The sequence below is a fragment of the Arachis ipaensis genome, chromosome B2 (genome assembly GCF_059453495.1).
Source record: "Arachis ipaensis isolate K30076 ecotype BB chromosome B2, ASM5945349v1, whole genome shotgun sequence".
Lineage (NCBI taxonomy): Eukaryota > Viridiplantae > Streptophyta > Magnoliopsida > Fabales > Fabaceae > Arachis > Arachis ipaensis.
In genome coordinates, this window is record NC_142437.1 from 116,350,203 (window position 1) to 116,355,846 (window position 5,644).

A 5,644-nucleotide genomic window follows, 5' to 3' on the forward strand; every position below is an offset into this window, starting at 1 on the left:
TATTGAAAAACCTGACCCTAATTTCAAAAGTCTCTTCCGTTCTCTCTATAATATTAACACTGCACCCATTCCACTTTCCAATCACCTCAGAAGCCAAAACTCCCAAATTCCAATCTATATTATTGTTTTTTTAGATTGAAAATTGTATTTTAAGACTTTGTCTTATACAATATGATTATAGTGTATTATTTTATATTTTTGGGCTTGCAATTTTAGATAATACTCTATTTGTATACAATGTTATTTATTTTTTTTAATTTTTAATTAGAAATTTCATATAAATTATCTCTCTATATATAATAGGAGCAGTACATGGTTCATTACTCGACAAGTGTTTAACTTCTATAATCGACACGTGGCAAAGCAACAAAAGCAGATCTGTAAATAAGGCAATTTAGCAGGAGTTTGATTTAACTTCAAATTCAAAATCATTTTTCAGCTTATTCTTAACCTCACATATATATATATATATATATATATATATATATATATACACACGTTAAACGCGAAGAGAAGACCAAAAAAATTGTTAAACGCAAAGAGAAGATGAGAGAAGAAGAGTAGCAAGTCTTGGTAGAGGGAGTAGTTGGCGCTGGCAAGGGAAAGACTCCCTCCAGCGACTTTGTAGAGATGAAGTAAACCACAGCGAAAAAAGAAAGGTCGACGGAAGAAGGAGAAGAGGGTGGTGAGAATGACAGCAATGGTCACAGAGAAGGAAGCTAAGTCTACAGAGAAAAGAAGAGGAATGAGGCGATGGCGGTGATGGAGTCCATCGTCGCTGTTCGATCCGCAGAGCTACGTCCTCCGCAGGACGGTGTCGCAGCCATTTCTTTGCTGGTGGGTGCTGCGAATGAAGAATGGTTAGTTCTCTCGCTCGGACATACTTTATTTTATTGTTTGATTGGTTGAAAACGCTAATTGAAGTTGAATATGGCTTTTTATGTTAATATCTTCAAAATGGCGTGCCGCACTTGAAGAAGAGAGATTATGAGATGTCGACGTCAACAATGGTGGAGCTAGCCTCCTATCCTCGCCAATGACACCTATGGAATGATGCAACAAAAGAGTGGAGCCACAGAGACAAGCTTTTGGTGGTTTGAAGTCACTCTCTCAAAGCATCAGAAGTGGCCAAGGAAAAAACAATCATTTTAGGACTGGAATCTTAGCAGCAAGATGATGACACCGGTGATGAAAACGGAGAGCTTTGATATCCTATCTTGGGCGGTATTATAGAGGTAATTTACTTTTAAAAGTTAGAATAGCCACACAAAATTATTGTGTTTATGTGAAATCAACGAAACTGAGGAAGTATTTTTATGACCTTTAAACTTTACCAAAAGGCTGTTTTCATATATCTAAAAAATTACAACACGTTTAGGAAATTTATGTGATCTTTTTTTTTTTTGCCGTGGTAGCAAGTAATTAGGAGTTAAAATCATGTTTAGGAAATTCACTTAATTTTGCTGTTGTCAGTGAATATGGTTGTGAATGAACTAGACAAGACCTTGTAACACCAAAGAAAAAGCCACTTTCTGAAGGTGAGAAGAGGTATATATCTTTAGTTTTCTTTGTTTTATTCGAATTTTTTGTGATGATTGCATTCTAAATATTATTTTGTTTTGGAAAAATAAAGGAAAAAGAAAATTGTACCCGGAAGTTTAATGAAAACGTGGTGAGACCTGGTGGCGATGATTAGGTTATTTTTGTCATATGTGAATATGTATTTTTTCTAATATATAATAGGAAAAATAAAAATTCTTTCCTTATTAATGCCCTTGATTAAATTGGTGAGTGTTAGTTATAATGTTGGGCATTTTATTCAAAAAAGTGATTGCTTCAATCCTGTAATTGTGGTAACTGATTACGTATTTTTTGACCTTTTTTGTTTAATAGTTAAACAAGATGAGGTATTATTCTTTTGTCTTCTCCTAAACATTTGTAAATCTAGACTTGAATTTCATTATTTGTTTGAAATTCTATATGCAAATTCATAATAAAAAGTACTTATGTAAAATATTTTGGATCTATTTTTTATTTTTAAATTTTTTGCTTTTTTATTTTTTTAAATTTGTTTCAGATTTACATGTGCTTCCCATAAGTTGACAAGAAAAAGTGAGATAATAACATTAAATTTTGTAAGATAATAACATACAAAATATGACATACATATTTATATACTAAGATGAGATGCATGATAGTAAGTTGAGTGTTTTAATATTAGCATTAGTATTTGTATTTTAATATTGTCCCTTAAGTGTTCATTTATTTAACATAGCTTGAAGATTTAGAGATTTTTAGTTTAATTCTTAGCTACCATCGTTATTTTTAGGATAAGGAAATAGAGTGGAGCAAGGGCCAAGGCTTGGCTCAGAAAAAGAAATTTACTTTAGCATCTGTGTCACTCTTTGTATGGCTACAAGCTATATGGAGGGTTAGTATATAATTTTATCGATGTTATATATATACATTCTTATACTTTACAACTACTTTACTCCCTTTTCTATGTTAATCTGATTAATTCTGTTTTAACTCATGTTGTTGGATCTTCATTTAAACTCAGCTTGCCTCCCTTATAAACTATGGAGATGGTCACATCTACTGCTGTTAGCAAAGTGTTAGGTAGAAGAGGGACAAATATAACTAATTTCAGGAAGGTATGTTCTCCATAGTTAAATTTATTTTTTTCCGCTAAATGTTTGAGGGGTTGAATTGTTTGTTCTAAATATAATTAAAATGTAAAATATATCCAAAATAAATTTTATTTTCTTAGCTTAGAATTGTGACTATCTTCATTGTGCATGATATTCTTTTTGACTAAGTGAGGTGGTTTCTGAATTATCTTTGTCATTTTAATTCACTTTTTACTATTTTTTCATGGTTTGGTTTGTTTTCATGATGGTATAACTAATAATTTGTTTTCTTTTGTTCATTATTTTTATCTATTTTTGTTTGTTATAAAAATGTAATTGAAGCTTAACGATTATCTCACTAAGTATATGTCTTTAAGAATATATATTTCATCATTTAAAAGCATCGATAAGAACTAAAAACAATTATGATTAATACTGTAATTGTATAGGGAGCCATTGCTTAGTCAAGCATGTAATGCATTTATAGTGATGAATAACTATGTCATTAATCTATATTCCTTCATACTTTGTAGGTCTTGAAGTGTGGGGTCTCTCTTTACATCCAGCCAATATTTCCAAGTTTGGCATGTTTTTAATTGACCTTGAGATATGATTGCATGATGTAATATTGCCAATTTATAAGTAATCCTGTTTATTTGAAAGATTTTTTGTTTATTTTCAAAATTGATTGGCTTAAAATTGGGTCGTGGTGTGTAATTTACATTTTGTTCTCTCATGATTATCTATTTTTTCTGGACACATGGTAGGTTTGATATGTGTGCTTGGTTATGTTTTTGTTGAAAATTTATATCTAAACTTTAATTTTGTTCAGCCACACCTCAATGAAAAAGATATCAACAATAATTGAGAGAGTAAAAAGTAGCCATGAACAAGAATAACATCTCCAATTCTAATGGATGCATGGACAATTTTGCAGCTTTGGAGAAAAACTTTAATCTATTTATTATTATTTGGCATTTGTAATAAATAGTACTCAAATAATTTAAGAGATAAAAAGAAGAGTAAATATTTGCTGGCTTTAATTTTTGTTTTTGGAATTACCTGATTTTTTTCATTGGTCTATTTATATAAGTTGTTGCATTGGCCTCTCTTCCTTAATTAGTTTCTTAAAATTTAAACATAATTTTCAATGTGTTAATAATTTGTATTTTGTTATTTTTCAACTATTTCTATTTTATGTTATATTTACACAACCTTCTAAAAAGAACTAATTCAAAGCAAGCATTATATTCATCCTATAAAGAGTTTTACTTGCAGTTGATATGTTTTGCTAAAACTATAACCAAGATTCACATTATTATCTCAAATTACTTGGGTTGTTGACATCCATGTTGCAAGTGGAGATTTAGATATATTTTTCTTTTAGCAATGATAGTGATTGCAAGTAAAAGAATTTAGTTCTATAATTCTTAAGGTGGGATGTCAAGGTTTTGGGATTTAGTTCGGAGTTGGAGAGGAAGAGAAAGAAAATAGACAGTTCACTAAGGAGGTATTTTATTTTATTTGAATACAAATAAAATATTTGTGAATATAGGTAGGTAATCAGAAGTTCTATAATTCCAATGGAATGATAACTGGAATTCAAAATGAATTGAAATGTCCAATGAATATTGGCATCGTTGTTTTGTCTTGCTGGAGTTGGATACTAACATTTTTTTTTCTATGGAGAGTAATGGGGCATTTTCTATTGACATAAAACTTCTTCATCCTTTTGGCCTTAATGCTTATGTTGTCTAAGATTTAACTTTTGAAATTTGAAATTAGCTGAGCGTAAAATTTTTCAAAAAAGCTTTTGAATATATCATTTGAAAATGCCCCATGCTCTCATTCCTTCATTTTGTTTCTCTCATTCCACCGGGTGCTTCTACGTGATGAAGGTGGTAAACACGGATACGGTGCAATAAAACTAAAGTATATATTCTAAGTATATGAGTTGGGCCCAGTTGTTGCTATGCTGTATTGGATAGGGCATCCTCCTATCTCGAAGAGGAAGCCAAGTCATCCTCCAAAGGCTGCTCCTGCTGGTGGTTCGGCTGCTGTTGTTGTGGTGGCAGCTGAAGCTTCAAGTGGCGACTCCTGTTCATTGCTATCTCTAATCCTGCCATTGCTGTGACTGCATTGCGGTCGGCATCCATGGTTGTGCCTGCTATTCATCACAACCAGGTCAGTCACGTAAGCTATGAAGTTTTTAATATATATTTGAGTTAGTTTTGTTTCCCCATTTTGCCCTTTATTCTTTGTTAATCCAAAAGTTGTTGCATTGGCGTTTGTTTCTTCTTGGTTTTTTAAAATTTAAATATGATTTTTCATTTGTTCAAATTTCTGATTTAATATATCTGTTGATAATTTGTATTTTGTTAGTTTTGAACTAGGGTAAGGTCGTGTATTCTTTATTTTGATTTGAGGAAAAGGATTTGACTTTAGAAATTTTCTGTGGTGATTTGTTGGGCTTCTTTGCTTTGATTTATGCCTTTGTTTGCTCTAATTTTATATTATGGTTTGTTTCTTTCTTATATATGCTGTGTGCCTTCTCATACAATTTTGATGAACCATTTTATTTTTTCTTTTAAAAAATTTAGAAACAATTTCATTCTTCATTTAAAATCTCAAGAAAATGACAATTCCATTTCCATTCCCAGAATGGTCAACAGTAAAAGTTCTTTTTTTTTGTTCTTTTTATATTCTACGAAACAATTTTTATAGCAATTACTTTTGATAATATTATTACTTTTGACAATATTATTAGTAAAAGTCCTTTTTTTTGGTTCTTTTCTCATTGAAGTTGTCGATGGTTTCTTTGAAAAATATCATTTGATTTATTCTCATTTTTTCTCATTGATAGTTGTAAACATTCAAGCATTTCTTCTGTCAATATTTCTTTTTTGATTCTAAAAAGTCTAAACTAGACAGAATTGAAAAGGAAAAATAAAAGCTAATTGTTGCCAAGATATGTATTCTATGAGGCATGTCTTTTTTGACACCTTTTGCCTAAA